Raw genomic sequence first — 26,744 nt, forward strand, 5'->3', positions numbered from 1 at the left:
TGGTGTCGTGGTTTAAAACCAAGTCCGCACAGCTCGTTCACTCACTCCCCCCCTTGCTCCCCCAACTCCTGGAGAGTTAGGAAGGAGAATCCAAAGAATGTAGACCCCACGGATTGAGATAAGAACAGTTTAATAGCTAAGTTATAACACAAATCACTCCTGCTACTACTAATACGAATAATAACGATAAAGCCAATAACAAGTGAAGAGAATACAACACCTCACCAGCCACCGACCCATAACTCACCCCACCTTGCCTGACCGAGCACCGACTGATACCTCCTCCATCCCCCCAGAGCTCCAGCCCTTCCTGGTCTCTCCCGGTTACATCCTGGGTATGACATGCTATGGTATGGAATACCTCTTTGGCTAGCCTGGCTCAGGTGTCCTGTCTCTCCTTCCTCCTGGCCTCCCTCCTCCCTGGCAGAGCATGAGCTCAGAAAAGGCCTTGGACAAACCAAACATTTGAGCAGTAACTCAAAACATCCTTGCTATCAGCAACCGTTCCCAGCCCGAAAGTCAAAACACAGCACTGCACCAGCTACCAAGAAGGAGAAAAAAATGACTGCTGCTGCTGAACCCAGGACATCTGGGAAGCTAGGGACCAGCTTAGGAAAGCTAAGGCCCAGTTAGAATTAAACTTGGCTAGGGACGTGTAAGATAACAGGAAGGGATTTTATAGGTACATTGCGAATAAAAGACAGACTAGTGTCAACATGGGCTCTCTCTGGAACCTGTTGGGAGAACTGGCTACCCTGTATTTGGAGAAGGCTGAGGTTCCTAATGACTTCCTTGCCTCAGTCTTCACTGTCAAAGGCTCTGACCACACCACCCAAGTCTTGAAAGGCAGACACAGGGACTGTGAGAATGAGGACCCAAGGTCCACTGTAGGAGAGGATCTGGTCTGAGACCATCTGAAGAACCTGAACGTGCACAGTTCCATGTGACCTGATGAAATCCATGCATGGGTCCTGAAGGAGCTGGTGAATGAAGTTGCAAAGCCACTGGCCATCATATTTGAAAAATCATGGCAGTCAGGTGAAGTTCCTGATGACTGGAAAAAGGGAAATATAACCCCTGTTTTCAAGAAGGGGAAAATGGATGACCCAGGGAATTACAGACCAGTCAGTCTCACCTCTGTGCCTGGCAAAATCTGGGAGCAGATTCTCCTGGAAGGCATGCTGGGGCACATGAAAAACAACAAGGTGCTTGGTGACATCCAGCATGGCTTCACTAGGGGGAAAGCCTGCCTGACCAATTTGATGAGGAACTGATGAACAGAGGTGGAGCAGTTGACGTCATCTACCTGGACTTGTGCAAAGCATTCTACACTGTCCCACATGACATCCTTGTTTCTAAATTGGAGAGATATCAATTTGATAGATGGACCACTTGGTGGATAAAGAACTGGCTGGATGGCTGCATGCAAAGAGATGTGGTCAATGGCTCAGTGTCCAGGTGGAGACCAGTAATGAGTGGTGTCCACCAGGGACTGGTGTTGGGACCGGTCTTATTCAACATCTTTGTCGCTGACATGGACAGTGGGATTGAGTGTGCCCTCAGCAAGTTTGCCAATGACACCAAGCTGTGTGGTTCTGTTGATACACTGGAGGGAAGGAATGTAATCCAGAGGGACCTTGACGCACTTGTGAGGTGGGCTGATGCCAACCTCATGAAGTTTAACCATGCCAAGGGCAAGGTCCTACACCTGGGTCGGAGCAATCCCAGGCACAGCTACAGGTTGGGCAGAGAAGAGATTCAGAGCAGCCCTGTGGAGAAGGACTTGGGGGTGTTGGTCGATGAGAAGACGAACATGAGCCAGCTTCAGTGTGCACTTGCAGCCCAGAAAGCAACTGTATCCTGGGCTGCATCAAAAGGAGCATGACCAGGAGGTGGAAGGAGATGATCCTGCTCTCTCTGCTCTCTGAGACCTACTCTGCTCTTGTGAGACCTCACTTGGAGTATTGTGTGCAGTTCTGGTGTCCTCAACATAAAAAGGACATGGAGCTGTTGGAACAAGTCCAGAGGAGGCCACGAGGATGATCAGGGGACTGGAGCACCTCCTGTATGAAGACAAGCTGAGAAAGTTGGGGCTGTTCAGCCTGGAGAAGAGAAGGCTGCTTGGAGACCTCATAGCAGCCTTCCAGTATCTGAAGGGGGCCTACAGGGATGCTGAAGAAGGACTATTCATTAGGGACTGTAGTGATAGAACAAGGGGTAATCGGTTAAAACTTAAACAGAGGAAGTTTAGGTCGGATATAAGGAAGAAATTCTTTACTGTAAGGGTGGTGAGGTACTGGAATGGGTTGCCCAAGGAAGTTGTGAATGCTCCATCCCTGGCAGTGTTCAAGGCCAGGTTGGTCAGAGCCTTGGGTGCCACAGTTTAGTGTGAGATGACCCTTTCGATGGCAGGTGGGTTGGAACTAGATGATCTTAAGGTCCTTTCCAACCCTAACTATCCTATGATTCTATGATTTGTTAAGGTTTTACAGAGCACCTGTTGCAGCCTGATCTGGGTTGAGCCTTAGGCGCTGATGTAATGTAAGCACTGAGGTCAGTAAAATCATAGTAACAGTTGTGGCGGTCAGCAATGGCTTTAAAATGTGATGTCTCAATTATGGCAGTAAATGTAAGTGTAGATATAGCAGCTCTGCACTTATGGGCATGCAGGTACATCCTAGTTGCCTGTATGTCAGTATGATGGAAATTAAAAAATTAACCCTTGCTTTGTGAAGCAAACTAGTTTTGTTTTGTTTTTTTGTAGCTGCACCTACTGGGGGCTAATGGGCTACTTCCAGCTTGGGTTCTGGGTTTGTATAAGTTTCTGTTTAGTAATCCATATGTGGTACACTCTGGTTCATTACCTTTGCAGAGGTTAATGTATTACTATTGCTTATATGTTGTCTAGTTATTAAAGCTTAATCCATATTTGAGACTAACCCCAGCTTTGTTTCCAGGGAGAAAACAATCAAGATAATGCTCAGGCATATTTAAAGAGAACAGGTTTTTTTTATAGTGGTTATGGATCATTTTTATACCCATGTTATCTTGAATACATTGGACCTATATGCCTCAGGAGTGTCCAAGTTTGATTACTTTTCTTCTCTCACTTTAATAAAAAGCAGAATAAGCTCATGAACTTCCTCTTCTGCTCTCTGTCTCTCACCCACTTATATTAGGTTCACATTCATAGTGTAAGAAATGTTTATGTCCTCTGAAGATTAAATTAAAAGATGCCATTTTACTTCTTTTGATGACAATGGTAGGTTAAGGTGAGTCCTTGATATCTCAACAGGATGCTGCAAGGTGCAGGCACCTGCTTGTGACCAAACTTGTGCTAGCAGCTGCTGTTCGTTAAGAGTGTTGAAGTAACCAGTGTGGCAGGAAGGACTGTGTTGGAGGAAGGAAGGGCTGTATTTTGCAAGAGTATTTCTTTGCTGGAAGTAAGTAAAAGGTAGGATCCTCTTTCTAGATATGTCTCCTATTAGGTTTAACTGAGGCCTTGGAAGGAACTTTACAAAGCAGCTTCTACCCCTTTTCCATCTAAGATACCTGCTTTTCCAAGGGTGGAAGTTTATTGTGGTAACTCCTAGATTGCTAAGAGCTCTACAACACTCAGTTCAGACTACTCTCCTATGTCCAGTGAGGAGTTTTAGCTGCTGAAGATACTTTGCTTTTCTGTCCCAATTAAGAGCACTGTTTATCCAAATAAGTACCATTTTCTGGCAAAATCTGAATTTAGTGTAAAATTGAGGCTTAATTAAAATATTTCCTAGAAGTGAATTTATCTTTCATGTTGATACTGTGAAGAAGTGCAGCATAGTTTATCATGCCTATGCTTACAATTAGCATGAAAACCAGAAAGTATTGTGCAAACATTACTATATTCCAATTCAGATTCAGCAAATACAAGATGGTGATTAAAAAATCCCCAATCATTCCCTTCTTGTAAGTATTTTGCTAATTATCTAGAGAGATACAAGGACAGTGCAGTCATAATCTAAGTGTGACTGTCTGCTACTGCATTATGGAGCTGTTGAAAGCTTCTTAGCACTAACTAGGACATGTTTTGGAAAAGACGGTGCATCACTACATACTATCAAAGAAAGCAAGACTGCGGGGTGAAAGAGCAGGAAGAGAAAACAGCAGCACAAAGGAGACTGCTGTTACAGGTATCTGATAAGGAAAGCCTCACTTATCCAAAATGAAGAAAGTCGGTAAAACCATTTTTGAACAAGATAAAAGGAATGTCATCTCCCCTTTCTCCCTTTATTTATTCAGTGAATTTCATTCCTTGCAGAAAGCACCTGGTTGACAGCTCTGTACCTTGTAGTCCTTAGTTTATTCCCAGCAGGGTATACAGTACAGACATCCACAGCATCATTTTCCCCTGATGCTCTCCTAACAGGTAATGTAGGGTTTGCTTTTTATTTCCAAGGTGTGTCCAGTCACAGGCCTGTCTGCATACTTCTGCAGTGGTGTGAGTGCAGGATAAGGTGTCTGGCAGACTTGGAGGCTGGACTAAAACGAGGTAGCTTATGCTGTTACTGCCCACCCTTTGGTGGATGCTGCCACCCCTGAGGCAGTGATGTCTAATCCACTCATGAATCAATTATTGAACTGTTGCATTTTTCAGCCTAGCCTATTAAATTAAACTGACATCAGTCTCATCTCACAAAGACATTAGATAGTGATGAATTTCAGGTACTGTTAACCTGGTTTTGAATTGGCTAGCTAGAGATAGACAGATTCATTTTTCATTCCAGCTGCCAGAACTACTGTATGTCCCATCTTTCTGTTGTGGCTTGTTGATCAATGTGTGGCCTTCGTTGCTAACTATGGGGAAATTTCATAAAGAGAAATGGAGCATAAGAATGCTGGAAATGTCAAACCCTGGGTTTTTTTTTGGTTTTGTGTCTTTGTTAGAATTGTGAGGAAGAGAGTTCATATGTAAACAGTAGGCTTGGCTGGCTGTTTAAAAAAGCTCCACTGGAAGAAAAAGTGCAATACTCCCTACATGGACTTAAAAAGGCACTGCATGGAATTGATGCAATTCAAATTAGGGAAGCTTATATCTATGAAGAGAAATATTCAATACTGCCAACAGCATTACTTTATAGTTACAGATACTTGCAGTACACCTATTGTGTATAAGTCGTGCTTGCTTTTTGCTGTATTTCCATAGGTGAACCTGCTAAGAAAGCTGTGGAAACCTTTTTTCTGCAGCTTGTTAGAAGGTGGAAGGTCCTCAGCTGCTCTAAGCTGAACCTACACACATTTTGTTTTCTCTGGACTCATTCCTTTCCTGGACTCTGGTTTTCTCAGTAACTGAAATTAAACAAAAAGGTCTTCAAATGAAGGTTAACTTCCCCAATAGTTTATCCTGTTTACCTAGGACTTAGAGGGAATTGGTTAAGTGTTTGTGTGCATCATTTTGACTCCTCATGGCAAGATGGAGCCATGCAAGACCTGTTGTATATGACCATGTATGATCAGAAAGACAGAGCAGTGGTTCACAAAGCAGGATGCTGACCCGTGCCAGTACCCCATAAAGCCTGTTTGTGAGTGCACTTCAAAGGCACTTCTCTTTCACAGTGTGAGAAAAAGAAAATCCAACAAGGAACTCCTGGCAGATATTTCCTGCCTGCTAGAGCTGTGGATACATCACTATTAATAGAACATTTAATTGTCTACTCTGGAACAGATATAAAAAATTGATTAGATGCATATGAGGAAATGAACATGGGTCAGGCTGTAGTGGCACAATGATATGAATTTGATGACCTATTTGGACGTTATTTTGTGTCTAACAAACGATTTTTTAAATAAACATTAAACAGACCAAATTCTGCCCTTCAGCACTTCTCACAGTCTAACAAATGTATAATAAAAGCAAATATTTGGTATAGCAAAATAATTTTTTAAAAATATCATTCCTGTATATTTCCAAGAGGTTACGTCTATGAATTTTAAGTGAGGACAGATTAGTAAAGCTCAATAGTTGGTCTTTCATCATAATGTGACCAAGAATGTCACGTAGCTCACTCCATTTACTAAGAAATTAAAAAAAAACAAATTGCACCTCATTGCATGCCATATGTCTATTCCTCTCCTGGGCTCTGCTCTACAGCAGTGTTAATTGACTTCCCTATACCCTCTTCTCCTGAGTTGTGACCACTTCTGATGAAACAATCAACAACGCTGCTGAGCAGAATCAGGAGTGAAAGAAAACAAAGTATAACATTGAGCCACATTCATAATAAATTAATTTCTGCAAAATGGAGATAGAAATGAAGTAGTGACATATAACCTATGCTTTCAAATGTAGAATCTTCAGTTTTGGTGAAGACCATGTATTCTTGTATTGGGCAAATGAGCATTTAATAAACCTGTTTGTAAAAGGCAAATTGGATTAGATTACATTGAACAAAAATAAGGACCATAACCTTGCATTACATTAATGAACCTATTTTTTTACCTTTTCACTCTTGTGCTCAGAAAGCCTACATTAAATCACAAGCTAATATACAGTATTTGGCTAAGGAAGCATTACCACAGCTTCACACCTGAAGCTGTAAAGCTAAGGAGCACACCTAAGTGCAGGAGCCAGCTGAAGCCAGTTTTCATCACAGCCTGTTGCTGGGAGCTACCCTGGTTGGCTTGGGCTCCTCGCCCAGCCTATAAAGAGGCGTGAGGGGGCTCTTATCTCCTTTGGGTAATCAGGTCAACATCTTCAGGCCTTCTTCTTAGCTGGGCTTGGTCAGTAGGGCTAAGCTCAGCTGCACCGAAGAGCCCAGAAGAGGGGTCTGAGTGCGGCAGGAACCCAGGCTTCAGCTCTGGAGGTGCTTTTGCTCACCCACATGGCTATAACTCAGCCATTGACTGCCTGCAGGCCCCAGTATCTTCAGAGCGACCAGCACCCCACTGACCAGGTAGGGAGCTCACCTGCAAGTAACTTTTGAATGTTCCTTCTAATGATCACCTTTGAGGGTGTCTGTTTTGCTGCTTCTCAGTGCACTTTGCCCATACCTGGTGCTGACCATGGGGCTTTCTAGTTTCTCTGTAGGTTTCCTGTGTTGCCATCATTGCTGAGCTTTATGCAGGTTACTTGGTGTAGCAGTGTTAGCAGTCAGTGATGGAGGTGTGCTGTTCCTTTTCTGTTTTGAAGGCATGTTATAGAGGGAAGGAAAATTCTTGCTGTGCACACCTGCTAGTCTCTAGAACCTTTTATGTGCCTGAAACTCCTGCTGCTGTAGTACCTGGGAGCACCCACCATGTACGCTTATAATGACTAATAAGCAAGCACTATCAGCTGAGGGGGAAAAAAAGAGTGTACCTACTCTCAACTCTTATCAAATCCTCCCTTTCCTCTCTTATCCTTACCCACCCCCTCCCCCAAAAAACAACCCACCAAACCCCATACAAACCTCCAAAAGTAACACAACCCCAAACCAAAACACGAGTCTTGTGGGTGCTGAGAAAATACTGCAAATGTGAAATATGAGATGACTCAGAAATTAAAAAGCAAATATAGTGAGTATGAGTTTAGTAGCATTAATATCCTGATCAATTTCTCTAGCAGTTTCATAATTATTGACCCCTCAGAGCTGGCAGTGCACAAGGATGGAATAAAATTCTGGCAGGCTTATTCCAGATTTCCTTCATAACGTTATTTATTCAGTGATGCTACAAAATAGCTATGAAGTTAGAATTTTAATAGCACTTTTTTTCTAGGTGCGGTCAATCTACCTTTTTTATTATGACAAGTTATTTTAAACTACTTAGTATTCAGGATATTTGTAGTTGCAATGAACAAGTTCATTTAAACACCAAATCAATCAGTATTTTCACTAGAGAGAGATTTTTAAGTACCAATTAAGAATGAAAAAGCGATCTACATCCTCTAATACAATATTAATGTGCTGAGAGGGGTGATCCCAACTGCATGAGAAAAAGTGCAGCTGTGCATATGCTTGTCTTAAGAAAGGGTCTTTTTCTGTCACTTAGAATAATTTAACGAATAAAAAGTGGTTCTTTTATTACTACTAATGAACGGAAATCCCATCAAATTGCAAGGCATCAACACATGACATTACTCTTAAACTAAAAGCACAGTAGATTATCCCGGAGATAATGGAGTCTCTGAGCACTTTGCACGATGGATGGACTGTACTTGTCTTCCTCTGGTATACTGTTACCATTCAGCAGTGCATAGATCACAGTTACGAGTTATGCTAGGTGTTTAATTCTGTTATTCTCTGTTGAAATATCAACCTATCTTCTCATAATGACACAGTTTAAAAACAGTATCACAGAGGCACACAGGGGAAATCATGTCCTTTAGGTCGATAAGGGCGTGCAATGATCTGCTACGGGGGGGGGGGGGTGGCAGTCTTGCTGATGAAGTAACTTAGACCCTTGTTGACTGATCAATCAGACATGTAATGGTGGGAAGGATCTGGTTCTAGTGCTGTGGTCTAGTGGCCATATTCTCCTCTGGTATCTCCAATTTGGGCTTTGTTTGCTCTGAATTGAGGGGGGCAGAACATCAACAGCCTTGGGGGAGGAGAGCCATGTTGTTTACGGGAATACAGCTTGGAAGGGGGTACCCTGTTTAGGTGGGGATTAGGTTGCATGGAAAATAGATTTTGCAAGCCTCCAACAACTGGAAGACCTGGTCAGGACATATTTACTGGAGGAGAAAAAAAAAGGGGAACCAAAATAGTGGGGTTTTCTTTTGTTTTAACTAAAAGAAGATTTAACACCCTGACTTAGATACAGCTTTGTTTCAGACTAGCACCCACTTGGTTGTTTAGTGGTTGATCTGTCAAAGATGCTGCTGAACAATAAGGTGACAACTTCACCCTACCAAAATTGCTTCAAATCCATTTTCTTTTAAGGTCTATTTGAACTTGTCTTACCATAAAGATATTTTCAGAGCACAGGCACCTTGGGGAACATCTGAAAATGTGAAGAAAAAAAGAACCAGCCTGAGGTTGAGTTGTTGAACTAAAGATTGCCTGGTGTCTCCAAGGATTTCATTAGTGACTTCTCTGTGAAACTGTTTCAGAAGCTTGTTTACAACAATTTTGGCTTTCTTATTCTAGTGACTTTCTTACACTAATCTGTATAAATGTGTTGGGATTTTTTTTCTGTGATATTTCTGTGTTGTCTAAACCTGCAATTTAAAGGACTGTTGGTTTAACTATTTTAACATAGGATCTTTATGAAATAGGTTGGGTTTTGTCTTTGTTATTATTTTTTTATCGGGGTGGAAGGATTTATATTCATAAACACAAAGGAATTTGTGCACATAAGACTACAGCCAGTGAAGTCAGCTTGATTCAGAAGCTGGAAATTAACCCAGCTTGTTCTTAGAATACTTGTTTTGCAGTTTGCTCATGATGAGTCTGTAAGTAAAACAGTCCAGCTTCTGTTCCCTTGCTGGGTTATAAATAGTTTATAAATTAGGCATTTAGTATGCGTTTTTTAATAAATCATTACTTGTCCTGAAATTCAGGATGCTTTGATGTGTGCATGTATTTGCAAATACATAGCACCTTTACAGTGACCCCACTGCTAATAGCAAACTGAATGAAGGGCTTTTCATAGGAATTTGCAAAGCTTTTGCTGCTTGGTCAGCAGCAGCCTTGGCTGTATGCCACATCCTGCTCTCTCCCTCTGCACCATTGAGTGGTGTTGGAAATGTCATAAAACCAAGCTCCAAGTTTACGACTCACAGGATAAAAACACCTCTGTGGGATATTGCCATGATAATTGCAGCTTCCCAAGGTAAAGATACACATAAAAGAGCTCTTCAAAAGAGAATAGGGAATTTAGCAATTGGTGAAGTGAGTGGAGTCGTGGAAAAATATTTGTACCAGATAACTCTTTTTTCCAGCACTGCGGATGTTACATTAAAGAGCTAATGTCTAAGTTAATGCTGCCTGAGGCAGGATTAACTTCTCATGTGTAGGGACTGAAGATTGCTCATGGCCTAGCTAGTATGAAAACCAGCTTTTGTGGGAAGGTGACTTACCTTGCTTGTGTCTGTTACCCGGTCATTGCTAGCTTTGTTATGCTGAGCACCTGCTACTACGTCCTTGCTGCATGTCTAACTCCTAAGCCAGCAGAATTGGGCTGCTGGTGGTGTGATTTGTATTGAAGGTTACCTGCCTGATCTCTCTTCTCTTCTCGAGCTGCTGGTGCTGGCAGAAAAGAACTTGTGCTGCTTTTCTGAAGCAGACTTGTGTCTGTCTTTGTAATAGAAATTACAAAGGTTTGCACCCACTGGGGATGTGGTGCTTCTGTTCAGGAGTTCCATTTTCCTATGCTGAGGCTTTTCAAAAGGAGAGAAGGTGTGTTCTTGCATCGATAAAGGGCATCTGTCAGGATGGTAAATGCCATGATGGATGCAGATAACAGGATGTCCTCTTCCAGGCCTGGTGGTCTTCCTTTTTGTGGGCAAGTAGCTGGGATCCCTCTGGTGCACCCAAAGTGGAGGTAGATTCCCTTGGGAACATGTTCCCCTGTGCTTCTCTCCAGATTGAGTGTGAGGAAATGAACTCACACCCTTGCCTCACAAGCAGTGAGGTAGACTCGGTGTGGGTGGCAATTCTCTAGGAATATTTGCCATGGTGTTTTGTACTGCTCATTGGATGCTTTCCTTATAGGGGTTTAGTCTTGGTTGCGTTTATTTCCCAAATTAGCTCCTAGGCCTCTTACTTGGCTCACAGTTCCTTCTCTGGAAAAACACTCCAGTGTAGGTACTGTAGCTATGTAGGTACTACCTCTTCAGCTCCTGGCTGCTTTCTTGCATAAAGTGGTTTGCTTCTCCAGGTGTGGAGGCAGAGCACCTATAGGTGTCCCAGTTGTGTGAATGACAGCTCCATCCTCATTTTTAGCAGTAGTTTATATTGATTTATGTGTCTATGTTGGTAGTTGGGCAGTTAATTCACTTTCTTATTAAAGAGCATGCTGCTTTAATAATGCTCTATAATGAATCTAGGGTAAAATGGAATCTTAAAAATAATTTAAAAAGACATATTAAAAGCAAGACATGGGGTAAAACAAATGTATTTTCCTTCTTTTTACAAACCTTTCCTATGGGTCAGAAAATACAGTTGTTTGACTACTGACGGAAGAAGTGTCTATATGACTCAGAAGTATTGTTTTGTTTTCTTTCAAAGAATTTCTAAATAAGACCTTAACATTTGTACCTAAAAATAGTATTTCAAGTGTAATATCATTTTCTATGTGTCTTCTTTATCTGGGTATATTGTCACCCAGTTGTTGCACAGGCAACAAGATCCATCAGTATCTGTCAGCTGGTGTGAAGGTGCCTCTTTGGTTGCTGTATTAGAATTTCCACCTGTGGTACAGCTTTCAGGCAGAGTGCAGAACATGGAATATTCCTCCAGTACATGTGTGTAACAGCTATGTGAGGAAGCAGAGGGGATAAGCGGTGTTAGCGGAGGAATTCTTTTAGCAGCACCAGTCTGTATTCTCCTTCCGGTGTACATGGATAACTCAAATTAACACTAATGGGTGTTATGCACAAGGGAGAGGATGATCTACCCCATTACATGCACTGGGAAGTGCAATTTAAAGGTTTCCTGAGGCATCTTAAAACTAGATTTCTTGCAGTGTCTGCCTTTGAGTTGTCTCACATGCAGAACTCCCACTGACTCAACAGGGCTTGCTGCACACAGATCAATGGTAGGGGATGTCTCCTTTGTTGTATCTTTTCAAGAGGTGTAAAAGACAGGAAAATTGCTCTTATTGGTATGATATACAGATGCTTGCCTGTATTATGTGGTGGTGGTTCACTTCAAGGCATGTACTTTCAGGTTATGTGTATGCCAAAACACTGGAATGTGTTCCTTCAATTCAAAGAGCCTGCTCTGTGACCTTGCTTGCTGACAGGAATTGAAGGAGGACGGATTGGTCAGATCAGCTGTAAAGACTGGATGCTTAAGTGGCTAGCAGGGACATACACATTTGCTGTGAGAATAATTATCCAAAACTAAATCCTCAAGGCCTTAGGGCTTGAGTGACAAAAGGGACATACCCATAAAAAGGTAATGGCTACATTAGGACTTTTAACTTCTTCCTCAAAATCATCCGGTAGTAGCTGCGGTCAAATGATTACAATGTGGGATTTAGTCGACATCTGAAGTTGACCATTTCCTATGCTCTCATTTTATCTATTATGAATCAGAGTTGGATGCTTTTAATTCTGTAGAAGATGGACTTGTGTTAGCATAATTACACACTGTGTTTGGCCATACCCCCTGAATTTTGCTTGTTAAATGGAGGCTAAGTGGAGGAAAATAACATCAGAATAACATCCTCTCTTGATGCTGGTATCTCTAATACCAAACAGCCATCTTGTACAGTCTTACCTTACTGCTTTTTTCTTTTTTTAAGCATAAGGGAAGCTTTGAAAGTATAACTTAAACAGCTTTTTGAAACCAGTGGGGGTTAATTAAAAACTAAATTTGGAATCTACAAACATCCAGAAATTATTTACACTGTTGTTAATTTCTTCTTTAATATTCATAACTCTTTTCTGTTAATTAAGAAGAGAGGGAGAACATGAAGAAAGAATTGGAACAAAAGCAGTTTGCATACAGATAAGGGTCTGAGTTCTCAAAGAACTGCACTGAATTCACACTGCCTGCACTGAGTAAAGAATTTATGTGCAGTGATTGTGTATTGCAGCTGAAAAAAATGGGTAGACTTCTGTATGAATCTTACTACATCAGCATTTGGCATTATCCTCTTACCACCGTGATTGCCACCTCCCTGTTAGACATTCTGCAGCCCTAAAGGACTTTAATTAGCTCTTAGAAAGTGGAGCTTGTAGTTGGAAAACTTCTATCTTGTGAAGTAGTATTATATAAAGCATTCACAGGAATTAAGGCTGCATAGCTTAGAACAGGATGACGCATTTTCTTTATACTAAAGAAATCATGAGCCTGCTGCTAATCCTTTCAGAGATATTAGTTATTATCTTAGCATCTAGAGGTTCTGGTCAAGGTGAGGGTTTCACTATGGAAGGTGGAATATATAGGCAGGAAATTTCTTGATGTCACACAGTATTGGCCAGCAAACATAGGCGCTGTTCCTTCTCTGTGAATGGCAAGTTATATCCCTTTTCTCATATGCAGAGGTATTTTCAGACTCATCCACTTCCAGGACTTTCAGCAGCTTTGTCTTTCTCAGTATTTAGTAAAACTTATGTAGCTTCATCCTTATAGTGTATTTAGCTTTAGTCTTGAAATGATCCTCTAGTGTAAATCTCTTATTCTGTTTTTGAATACTGGCCTACTTTAGGAATTGCACACTGCATGCAATTTGTCATCTCTGTAGGATCTGGGTGATTTTAAAATAATGTATTTTAGAACATACTAATGAATAAAAGTGCTGTACTGCCCAGTAAGATCTGGGAGTCCTGTGTTAGTTATGAATACTGGAGCAGAGCTCAAAAAATGCTTAGAAATTAAAGGGTTCCATGAATACTAGTATGCTAACTACAGCCTAGCTCATTCCTTTACCAAAAAGGGCAAAACCAATGATACTGCTTTTTGCTGGAGGTCAGTTGATGGCTCTTTATTCCCTTCAAAGACATTTGAAAACCCAGTCTTAAATAATTTTGTTAATAGTCTGCTGAAATGTTCAATTTGGTCAAAAAAGACGCAAGAACAATTCTGTACAGCATAGGTGACTAAATCACATATCTGTGAGCAGCACGTAATTGAGAGAAATACTTCATTTTCAGAGGATGGAAATTTAAACAATCACAAAGAATAAATTACTTCAAGAAAAGTAAGGGTAAACTAGCTTGAAGAGAAACCGCTGCATTCCTGTCTTACTTTCTTTAGCTATACTCCCAACCCCTTGTAGTGGTAAATAATGTATTTCCTAACACATTTAACGCATTATAGTATCTATTGGCCTAAATACAAGGTTAATTAAGACTCTGCCTTTTGTGTCCATGAGTGGAAGTAATAGTAAAATAAACAGTGCCTTTTGGCCAGTCAACAGACTTCCTGCTGGATCACACTGAGAAGAGACTCTTCCTCATATATGTATATAGAAATGTATGGCACAACATGTTACAGTATACCTGCAATATGAAGAGATGACAAGGTGAAACAGAGTGCCTGGTGCAACATGCTTAGTGAAAGACAACCTCGTTTCATTCCTTTTTTCTTCACCTCTGTGTCTCAGTAGGCACAGTTTGGTAAACTGTGTGTGGTTGTGAAAATAGATGGCTAGTATCCAGATGACGCATGTGAGAAAAGTCTAGAGAAGATGACTAGAGATAATTGGCACAAGCTAGGATCATTCAAGTTTACATGCCAAGGTAATCCAAATTAAAATGACCTCTTGCAATAATTAATGCAATATTCTAATTTTGTTAATGACAAAAACTTGCCCTTGTGCCAAGGGCATGCGTGCTACTTAAGTTTACTGATACAGAAGGTGTAAGTTGGACTTGATGTCAATGTTGATTCTCAGTATAGAGATGAGATTGAAACACTGTTTGACCTTAGCTATGGGTAGATTTAATTTAGGCTATTGAACATACCTGTGCCTGATCTTTTCCTCGAGTAGAGCATAGACAAAAAAAAACCCAGGCTTTTATCAAGCTCCTATGTAAAACAGCCTGCATGGCATTCCTACACTGATGCTTGCTGTCTTGCAGTGCTACCAAGACAGTCCCATCTTCAGGTTTCAGACTCCACCATCCTAGCACCATGGCAGTCCTTTAAGAACAAGCTGTGAGAATAATGGAAAACTGGAAGTAAGGAAACTGCACTTTTAAATCAAAAAGTAATGGATTGGATTTCTTAGCTCAAAGGTAGTGAGTGTTTTATTTCCAAGAGTTGAGAATTAGGAAGGGAACTGAGGGAAGAAACAGAATTAAAAGAGAATCTGAGTTCCCTTGTGCTCCAGGAAGGATGTTACATGCTCTGAGCTCATTGCATTCAAGACTTTAACCAGTGACAGCAAAGCTAAAGTTGCAGAAAAATGATTTTAGCAAAGATTCATGGAAGAAATGCAGCAGATAGAGGAGTCTGGAGATTAGAAGCAGACTTCAGGTTCTGGCAGCCTGAACACAAGTTAGAGACCTGGGTTAGCGATGAGTGAGCTGTATGTACAAATACGTGTCTGTGATCTTTTTGATATGAAAAAGATCACAAATTATATCAGAAAATACAGGGTCAAAAGTAGCAAGAATACCTCGAGGGAGACAGGAGTTACAGTAATATCAGAAGACAGCTGTAATGGGGCAACAGCAGATTTCTTTCTTTTTTTTAACTCCTTCCCTTAGGGACAATGATAAAACAGTAATTACTGAGGGAGCCAGCAACCTGCAGAGTGTAGAAGTGTCTTGTTAGGGATGCTGAAATGTGGCATATATAGGAATCAAAATTTGATCTCTGAACAATTGAATCTGCAGATGGTGGACAGGTAAGAAGGCAGATGGGATGGGGCAGGGAGACGAGGAAATGAACATTGCAATGCCTTCCTTAAAGATGTAATACACACCAGTTATGTCCCTTTGAAGATTCATCAGTTAATAAAACTTGCTCTAAACCAAATTTTATGTAAAATTTAATGTATGAAAAGGAATAGCCTGGGTAGAAATGGATACAGTTGGATCAATCCATTATGTCACCCAAATAAAGCAGCCTGGCTGCCCTCTTTGATCGGCTCTGTTTTGTTGTTTTGTTTGGGTTTTTTTTTCCTCATCTCCTTTACAACAGTATTGTGCAGGTTTAATCAATGATCCCTAACCCTTGATCTTAGAATTGCAGACAGCATTTGCATGGATTGCTGGTGTGAAGATGAAATGGGTTAACTCTGCTGTAAGTAATAAGGTGCAGTGTAAAAAGAATAGGCATATATTGTTTGAAGAGACAGTGATTTAAGATGCTTGAAGTCCAGTGTGAGAAACCTGAAAAGGGACTGAGATATGGGGACCACTCAGACCCTACCAAAAATCATCTCTTTCTACACTGTCACTTAAAAACTAGATTGGGCATCACTAATCTCATCTGCAAACATGGGCTGGTTTGTTTCTACAAACTCTGTCTCCCAATAGGACAGTTAAAAGTGAATGCCTGGAAAATAAAGTTTTCCAGTGTGCTGCACATGTTTTCTTGCATACAAATTTCTGTGGCTGGAACTTAATGTTGCTTGTCTCTGTCACAACACTCTTTCTGTCACCTTTACAGAAGTACAGGTGGTTTCTTTGGGGATCTTCTTTTGTTATCTGTGCTAATGAACTCCTGAGCAATCTGCAGTGTCAGAGGAAAAGCAAATCTAAAGTCCAAGATTTCAGTGGGAAGTTGCTCATTTCTTTTTCTCCACAGGTGTTCATGGAGTTGCTCAACTTGGCATCAGTTGCTCTACTTCATTTAAAGGAAGCTATTTGAAGTGTTGGGTTTTTGTGCTAATGGAATCCTATGTTACTTCTGTAAGCTGTTGTAATGTATTTATATATAAGCATTAAACATTCTTGTCTTTGAATAAGAAATGATACAAGTGGCAACGAAAATGCAATTGAAAACAAAATTGTACACAGCTGAATAAATACTGTCCTCTGCATATTAATGAAGATCTGATGGGATCAGCAGAAGGTACAGTAGTGGAAGAAAGTGTTGGAGCACGTCTGTAAAACAGAGAAGCTTGAAGGAGATGGGAGTTATAAGTATTTGCTGCAGAACAGTTTAAATGCCACAGATTTTAAAACAATCACAGCTGAGAGGGTTTGTTGTAGTTTTGTTGGTTTTTGATTATTTTTAAGAGAAATAGAGCAAATGATACGGCTTTTCACTTTTTAGCTATGGATGGAAGTAATTTAACATCTACATTTGTCTGCCAAGAGACCACTTCCTGCTTCTGCATGTAGTTGAAATTTATCAATATAAGAAAGGTTTTGTGTTTCTGTGTTAAAATATCAAGTATTGAGTAGCTTTGAAATGCATGCTTTTTAACTGAGATCTTTCAAGAAGTACAATTGACTGCAGGTCAGTATTTAACACATGAAACCCTGATTTACTCTCCTGAGAACTAATTTTGGCTTGCTGGGATGTAAAAGTGCCCTCAGTTAATATGCTACTGGGCCCAATTCAGAGATGGGTGAAGTCAGCAGGTCTTTCCAATTACTTTTATGAGTATCAGATGAAGTGTTTAATTAATGCATCACTGAGTGCTCAGACTCATTAAAAAAAAGAAAATCTCCTTTCTACATATAATGCAAATCTTTCAAAATGTCACTGTATTTTAAAGCTGTTCTGCTCTCTTGGATGAGAAGTTATTTACACTTGTGTGAATACATCTGAGATATTTCTTCTTTCTTCACACCATAATATGCCTACAGTATGTGTTTTGATATATTATGTGTATCTTTGAATACATAATATATTACCAGATGGTATGCGATTAGCAGGGTACACTAAAGTAGAGGGATGTCTTCTGCCCTGGGTACATGTACACAGTCTGGTAGTGTACATATTTAAAGTGAATATTTCAGGATGTATTTTTAGGAGAGAAAATAATCTGTTGATACATGCAAAAGTTCTGTGTATGCAGTAAGTGAGCTACCCAGAAAAGTTTCATATCTAACATGCTACTTGAAGTACTGGAAAACTAACTCTGGCTCATGAGCTTAGCCTGGTGACATTTTGACTTGGAAGATGTATTGTTCAGATACCATTGGCATGCTTTCAGTTCCAGTAGCTTAATAGTTCAGACTTGGAATATGGAATACTCAATGTCCATGTAACTTTTTTCCAGGTCTTAGCTGCTCTTAATCTATAGAGGAACAAAGAGAAAGTTTCTGAAGAGTTACTGACTGGATAGGAGCAAGTGAAAGCCATTGTTTTCTCAAAACAAGTAAGCAAAATGCCAGCTTTGGGCTTACAAAGCTCCACTGTCAAAGAAAACTTATGGACATGTTTCAGATTCATGAAAAATCAACATTTAAATCAAAAACATTGATACAGGCTTGCCTGAAATCATGCAATTTGCTGTTGCAATTAAGACTGGTGTTGTGAGGAGACCTGAAGTTACGGCCACGTGTTCCCAGCAGAGATATTTAGTCATCACAAATTGAATTCTGTTGGCCAAACTTTCAGCTCTTAGTAATAAAAATTACACTGTGAAGAGAAATTATAGGCATTCTAGAAGTGTACTACTGCCTGTGGGTCGATTTGGGTCTGGATGTAGCTTTAGGTTGGTAACCAATAGAAAATTCATATAAGAGCCTTAGCTCACGTAAATCAATAAGGTTTCCTTGATTGTAATGAGCTAATGCCAATTTATACCACCTGAAGAGCTATTGCCTAGATTTACAGTGTACATATAATTACTGTGACATAGATTTGCTTTGGTTCACTGAGCTGGCAACCAGCAAGGTTTACAGTATTGTGTCTTTTTGTTCTTACTTAAACTGCCTTTCTAGAGGGTGCCTGTAGTTAGAACCCAGATGACAGTTCCTCCCCCAGTCTGTTGTTTTGACAGTATTAGCATATAAAGCAGATATTGCTGTGGAGTGTGGGGCTGGTTCCTACAGGCCCTATGTACTGTGAGCACGATGGGGAAGGTCAGGGTGTTGCCTGGCACGGCATGATCCTGCTGGCTTGGCAATATCTGCAGGGTACACGGTGCTTTTCAGTGGTGGCTACTGTAAGTGGTGGCAATTAGGTTTTGCCATTAACACCCTACCTTGCATCAGGCTGACTGGGAGAGCAGAGCAACTTGCTAGATAGGATTGTTTTCCTGGGCTCTGCTGGCAGACTCAGTGAGATGGTTGAGTATTGGTTTAAGCTTTGCAATCAGATGGGCTAGACACATTTTTTGAAATCAAATATTAAAATGCTGAAGAGTATGGTGAGCTCTCTGAATAGATGTGAGGAAATGTCTGAGCTTAGATTGTTTAGTCAGACCTGTAAGTATGAAAAGTGCGGGAAGGTTAGCACAATAGAAACAGAAGGAAAAAGTATCACCTTGCTTTTTCATTAAGTTATGCAATGTGCAAGTCAAAAGACATTTCTTGTCTTTGGCCGCAAGCTTTCACAGACTCCGAAGTATAATGTCAGTGCAGGTCTCTCTTTTCCTGGTTGTAGACTACCATTTAATGTCCATTACTTTTCCCCTTTTCCATTCATACTGTGATGTCCCTGCTAATAGCTAATATCAGTAAAAGAATCAATAAAGAGTTATTAATAATAATTAAAGCATGGGCAGCCCATTACACAGAGCTGCTTGGATCCTCCAAGTATAGATTCTGCACTCAGTTTTGCAAATGCAGCTGAAGAGACTTGATGCACGTTCAGTGATTTCTGGATGTAACAGAGCAGGATGTGGCCTCTAGAACTATTCTTTGAAACTTATTGTTAAAAGCAGGAAAGCATGACTTCTGGTTCTAAGTTGTTGAAATGCCTTGCAACTTGGGGAGGAAAAGGGCTGAAATGAGTCAGTGAGCTTTTTGTGCTTGGAAAAGAGAAACTTGTTTTCAAGTGCTCTTTATGTCACAAATATAAGCACAATAGTGTCAACGCTAGCATCTAGAAGTCATTTTCCACAGCATAAATGCACCATAACTTAGCATGATTTCAATGCTCCTGGGAGGCTGTAGACTTAAATAACAAGGGTGCTTCAGGTCACAGCCAAGACTCAATTAACCCTGAGATTGAAGAAATACCTCCCCACCTGCAGGAAGGATTCTCATTTTGAATAGCTTTCTATTAGTTTTCCTGTGGGAATGACACAATATTGGCAGTATTTCTGGAACTAATATGACAGTGCTAGCCGGGGAGCAGTTTAGCTATAGGTCCTTAACACTTCTGTGGTCACTAGGGGTTCTGTGGGCTTTCAGTCAGGCTCTCTCTTCTAGCTATTGGGAAAATTTTCTGTCCTCCTGCAATTGAGGTAATTCCCTATGGCAGAAGAAGTGCTATTCCTGTATTTCAGCATGGTGTGCATTTGTATGCACCAGAGTGGCATTTGTTGTAGGTTTATTCCTTGTTTTCTCTTGGGTGGCACATAAAGCTAATAATGGTTGTGTTTTCAGCTGACCCAAGATATTCAGATGTGTTTGAAATTCCTTAAAACAAATTTATTTGTACCTCAGGAATAACCTGATAGATAAACCATTGAGAAGAAACACTCCTAAGAATCAGAGTTTCTGATTATTCAGCCATATGGATAGTGTTTTTAGGAAAACATTAAGAACTTGAAAATGATTAAATATGATAGAAAAATATGTAACTGTGTTTTTATTGTTGTTTGTGTGTTTGTGGTTAGCTTTTTTTTCACATATATAATTTTCATACATCTGTAACTTGATGTGTGTCAGAAAAGCATCAGCTCCCTGCATTCTCTGAAGTCCTTTGCCTCTTTCTCAGGCATTGTTCGCATGTTATCTCTGCTGCTGTATATATAGGTAAACTGGTATATCAAAACTCTAATCCTAGTTACTACCCAGTTACTTGAAAGTTCTTTCAACTTGTAGTTATTCATAGCTGTTTACTGCAAACTTACTTCTGCTGAGGGAGACACAGAATGAAAATGAAATTATTATGACAGAGGCTTGGATTAGGACAGAACACTTTAATGAAGTTTGTAAGAGGCTCTTTTAAGTCTTAAGAAGTGTGGATGCCTCCAACATGAGATGATCTTGGAGAGGACTATGTTCATCTGGAGAATGGGTTTATGATGATTCATCATTTACTTTATAGCTACTCCTGCAAGCTTTCCTATCTGGGATGTACAACACCAAAAACCACTGGCTAAAAAAAAGGCTGACTTCACTTGTGCTTGTGAAATCTTTAGAAGACATGGTTAGTGGACTGAGTCATGGATACATGAGAATGGGAATGCAGTGAATTCAAAGTGCATGTGATACAGAGGTAACACTGCCTTTGTGAAATCAAGTGTTATGTATCTGCTGGCTGCCTCTGGAGTCTGACCTGTTTGGCTATCCGGATTGTGACTTGATAAGCACTACTGTCATGTACAAGGAGATTAGAGGCAGTGTTGCCACTGGCTCATGTTATCTTTGTAAAGCATAAGCTGCAGGATCCTGTAGAACAAAACAGGACAATATTGAAAGCAGTGAGATGTGGCTGTAGTGATGAGGAGAAAAATGATAGCTGTAAAAGTATCACAGAGGCACTGTGGCTCATCAGGTGCTGCATGCTGTTGTGTGTGTTTAGGAAGGGATTATTCCTAGGGATCAGTTCCCACTCTAAGTATCAAGTAAGTCGGAAAGTGAAAATACTGAGGCATGAAAAAAGCACAAAGGATAAATACTGAACATGAAACTGAACACATTACTTACTTTCCTTAAAGAGTCATGAGAAAAAAAATTAGGAAATGCTTATTTGCATTGATAGTGATCATTAAGTGAACATCAAATTTGGCTTTGTTTTGAGAAATGGGGGGATTCAGCCCAGATTATTTTCTAAGGTTCCTTCTGACTTGAAAAATTCTTTGCTTTTCATTTTTGATGAAGCTAAGAGGCAATAATTTTCTTAAGGATGTTTTGGCCTGTGGACCCCACAGCAAGCTATTGAGTACATGATGCTAGAGAAGAAAAACTGGATGGGACATCACCTTAGGTGAAGAAATAAAACCAAACCAAAAAACAAATCCAAAACCCCCAACAAAAACTGGCCTGTGACCAGTGTAGTATTACCTCAGATAAAGCCAGTGGTTTCCTATTTAGTTCTTGAAATTTGTTTAAATTGTATTCATCTCTTCTTGAGTTAAAGCAGATTAAAAGCAGCTGGTTGACTGCTCTCTACAATAAACCCCACCAACTCGTCCTTGTCCGAATTTACTTTAATAATGTGTTCACTTCAAGAGTGGATAATAATAAGATTATTTTTGAAAAGGAAAAGGAAAAGAATATAAGCCTGAAACCCACTTTTGTTAGTGCTGCAGTATGCATCTGTTGCACGGTTAATAATAGAGTTATCTCTGCCAACAAAGGGAAGAGCCTGACAACAGAGAAGAAATCCAAATGGGTTTGAGTTCCTTGCATAATTGTTATTTTAATTGCCATGCTCAGAAAAAGCTTCAGAGGTTCCTCATACACTTCTCCTCTCCAGATGAGATTTACCAGTGCATCACTCACAAGCTTTCTTTTGAAAAGTCACTTTCTTGTTTTATCATGTTTACAAAATCTGAAGTGAGAGTTAGTTATGAATCTTCTCTTATTTGAGTCGATGGCAGATGCTCAGAAGGCTTTGCTGTGCAATAGAGTTAAACTCTCTGGGACTGATTACAAAGAAATTCCATTAGCAATATTTAAATGCCATCTTTGAAAGGCACTTGATAATATATGTGTTGGCGCTGATCAAGAATAGTACCTTTTAAAAATTGAAAAGTAATGTGACTGTTAGTTTAACATAAAAATGTCAAACTGTGGGCAGTCTCTTGTCAATTAAGGAATCTGGGCTATTCCTAATGGGAATAAGGATGAAGGATGTGGGGGGAGAAGTGGGTAGTAAAAACTGCAGATGTGCAGAACTACTCAGAGATAATTTGTGCTGGCAAACAACACTGTCAGCCAGTTTGGGAGTAGTACAGGCAGCTTGATACCTGTTCTTCCTCAGCCACATTAGTGATTTCTTTTTCCTAGTATCTTCTTTAATAGCTAGCAAGGCTTAACAGTAAGCAGGACTATGTTAATGGTGTACTGCGTGGAGGTGGATTTGTCCAAATCTAAAGAATGCACTTTAGCAAGTTCACAAATGACACTAAAACAGCAAACCTGCTTGTTGAATTGAGGAATATACCTGTGAAAGGGAAAGGAGGATCCTTAAACTTTGGAGACTAGTGCTTAGGAGCAAAGGGATGAACATATGCAGCTCTGTTACCTGTCAGCTCCTGATAAGGTTATGTCTCAGTATAAATAAAACACTGCAGTCAACCGCTGAATCATCTAAAAGTAGCTTCCAAAGAAAGAAAAGTTTGGTAGAAGTTCACTTGGAGTGAACGTCACATAACAACTCTCTTCATCAGCTGGTCCATGGCTCCATTGCTTGCTTTAGGGAGGGAAGTGCCTTTTGTTCTTTTCTTTTTTCTATCTTCTCTGCAAAATAATATTATTTCCATTGTGTCATTTATATCCCCCATTTTTTTTCTTTTCCCCAGCCATCTTTAGGCTACATATCTAGTGTTCCCTCTACCTAGACATATGTCAAATTTCTTCCCACTGTCTAGGTGTCACTGAGCTCCAAAAATGTCCCACCTAAAATGAAGCCTGCCCAATAGCTGCTGCTGTGATAGTAGGTGGATGCATGTCGACAGCTGTATTATGTTCTAAGAGTAAATTAGAAAGGCAGCACTACCATCTCCATTTTGCAAGACAGTAATGAGCGTTAAAGTGTGATTTGACCAAGGTCACCCGGGTATCTGGCAGATCTAGAAACTGAACATCCCAGTCTGTTGTGTGGGCCCTGAGACATTCTTTCATTTTAATCTTTATATCTTAATGACAAATTCTGACTTGTCTGTCTAACTAATTGCCCAGACTGAAACAGATTTTCTTACTTTTCCCATTGGGTCCTTTCTTTTATTATTCTTTTGTCATATCTCTCTAAATGCTACTTATAAATTGCATGCCACACTTTTTCTTTTCAACCTAATAGTTTGGATCTTCGTTCTTTGTTAATTTGCTGCTCTTTGCACCTTAATGTCTTGTTTTAATGCTTCTTTTATCTCAACTTCTTAAAAGCATTTCCTACATAGATTTGATGCCTTTTCATGCCAGGTTAATATTTTGTTCTCCCTCAGGGCCAATAGAGCTGGCTGAGTTTTTGTCATTGCTAATTGTTATACTTTGGTTTATTGCTGTGTCCTTCTGTTATCCTTTCCCAATCCTTTGCTCAAAAGTTATAAAAATAAGTAAAATATGATGTAATGGGTCAACTGTAAAGTAAATCAATGGACAACCTTGCTGTGAGACCAAAACCTGTGGTCTGCTGGAACTGTGTTTCAGAAGACTAGCTGGAAGCTGAGAACATTTTTCTCTTACTTCCACTACTATCTGAATTTCTCAGTGTTGTTAACCCCAAGTGTTAATAGTTTTTAATTTGTTCTCTAACACAGTGGATAGTTAAAAGATATGATAGAAATCAGATGCAGTAGTTACTTAGATGGTAACACAAAAGGCTTGTTTTGATGTAGTCCTAAAAAGGCCACCAAGTCCTAGAAATGAAGAGGATCAAATCCAAGTGGGCTTTGAGTGACAAACTATCACTTCAAGTACTTAAGGGAATAGTTGTCTGAGGAAGCTACACCTGAACTGGATATGGAATGAAGTCACTAATCCTTTTACAAGCTCTTTCATCAACTGTCATAAGCATGTGCCTTACCTTTGACAGGTAATTGCTGAGAAGTATTTGGTTTAACTCTTCTCAAGGACTGACAAGACTTGTCTCTAAACCCATCACCAAGGCAGCGTTGGGTGGGAGTCCTACAGATGTTGGTGTGTTCCTGTGGGCCAGCAGAAGTGAGGATTTTAATACTTAATAGGAATATTTAACATTTCTGTTGTACTTCAAAGGTCAGTGTAGTGTAGCTGCAGATATATATTTTTTTCCAAAGCAAAAGTAACCAGAATGAAGCAACTGAGTGACATGATACAGGTGATGGGTTCTAAAAGATCTCTGGCACATTAAGAAATATGATATGCAATTGTAGCACAAATTGCAGCTCAAATGATTAAGGGTTGAGGGGGAGATGTAGGTCTTTGAATTCAATATAATCTCTTACAAACTAATTTGCCCAAACCAGCAGTTTTCCTTTGGTTTTTATGTTTAAAAAACTCAGTACTGTCTATTGGATGAAAGCATTTTTCTTTTTTAGTCTGGCTAAAAATTACAGGAAAAATAATTATTCTGCTGTAGTTGCTGTCATACCATGGCAGTATTCCAGGGGAGATCAAAAAGCTTGTTCTGCTGTGCAAGACAAGTACTGATCCAAGAAACATCCATGCAGGAGCAGTTTGAGATGGAACTATTTGTGCTTCTGATTTCAAGCTGGAGAAGAGGTGTTTTCAAATGCAGTTGGAAGGAGAATTGTGCACAGATAGCACTTCTGCAGAACTTGGGTTTTATTATATATCATAATATTGATATATGTTGATAATGGCTGAGAGGCTGTTCCTCCTGAGGAGTGTCAATAATGCTAGAGGTGTTGACATGAGAAAGGGCTGTGATAGGGTAGCACAAACTGTTTCAGAAGGGTATGGGAGAATTGTTAAGAGTTGACTTTTCACTGGTGGACAATCAGGAGCAGAGGTGTCCTGAAAGGTTAGAAGGACCGGAAAATGAGAGGGTGACTAATCCTTCTCTCAGACTTACCAGTAACAAGTTGTGCTGGCACCTCCAGAAGTTTGTAGAGGAATACAACAGTTTTAAACCTAAGAAGTTGGGCTCCTAAGAGGCACATGAGCATGTACCTTTCCCTGAAAAACCAGGAGGTGCATCAGTTTTGCTCCTTTATAGGAGCTGTGAATTGGGGATGTTTAAACACGTATGAAGCTCTTCCAGGGTTTGGAGCTTGTTAGGGGAGAGGTTGCAAAGCATTCAGAGGATGAATCTCTCCAGCAGATTGCACTTCTATCAGTGTCTAAGATAATTTTGTATATTTTGCAAACCCTGTGTAATCAGTAAAGCAATTTTTTTCCCCCCACATAGATGAAACTTTGGGCAGCTTTTGGGAGAAGCAAATTAAGTTAATTTGACGCAGGAATGTGTGAGCGTTTAATTAGGGACTCTCTAATTAGAGCAGCAGTGGACTTTCCCTTGTGTAATTGCTGTGGTGGAAACTTGTTCTCCTGAGTTTTAGATGTGAGAGGTTTTTTATTATTGCGTTTTATCTTTAAAGAGGGAATAAGTGTGTTTATTAAGGTGGCTGTATTCACCCTTAATGCAATGCATTAAGCATCTATTTATTACTAAGAAGTTTGCTTTAGCAAAGTGTGTGCTTGTTGGAAAGCTGAGCTATTGATTAGACTGCTTCTGAGGCACTTTACTCTCATTACAGTTGGAGTAGATTTGGTGTGGTGTGCTCTGGTTTCTATAAGTGGCATTCTATGCATGCATGTTTGTCTGCTAGTTGCTGTTGGAAGCAATTTTCTGTCTTATATGACATTGGTATTGTTTGAATGCGGTGTTTCCTTCTTATTTCCATTTGCTCTGTCAATGGTAATAATTAACCAGCTCTCTGCTTTCACTTTTAGTATATCAACCACTTGAATATTATAAATACGGTCTCAGTATATGTACTTTTGCATGAAATGCCACTCCTGGTAGCTCTAATATTTATCCCAAATAGCTTTTAAAACCAGAAAACCAAATTTGCAGCTACAAAATTCTGAAAATTATGTAGGAAAAAAAGAGTTCAGAAATCTGGAAACCAATATATGGCAACAGGGACTTTTGTTGTTCTTTTATCTGTGAAAATATAACAAGGCCTGGCTATGATTTGTGTACCTTGCAGCCATCACAGATTGCGATGAAAGCTGGGCTGAAGAAGTTTACTTAGTTAATATTTTTGAAATATGGGAAAATTACACTAGAAAAAATGGTTTTACTTTCCTTTTCAATACTTTGTGTTTCAGGTTAAGACTCTTGGCTGTAAATTAAGATTGACTTTCAATTTTAGGAGGACTTTGAGAAACCTCCATCCAGATATTTCCCCTCTTTTGA

Source organism: Melopsittacus undulatus, chromosome 4 (genome assembly GCF_012275295.1).
Source record: "Melopsittacus undulatus isolate bMelUnd1 chromosome 4, bMelUnd1.mat.Z, whole genome shotgun sequence".
Taxonomy (NCBI): Eukaryota; Metazoa; Chordata; class Aves; order Psittaciformes; family Psittaculidae; genus Melopsittacus; species Melopsittacus undulatus.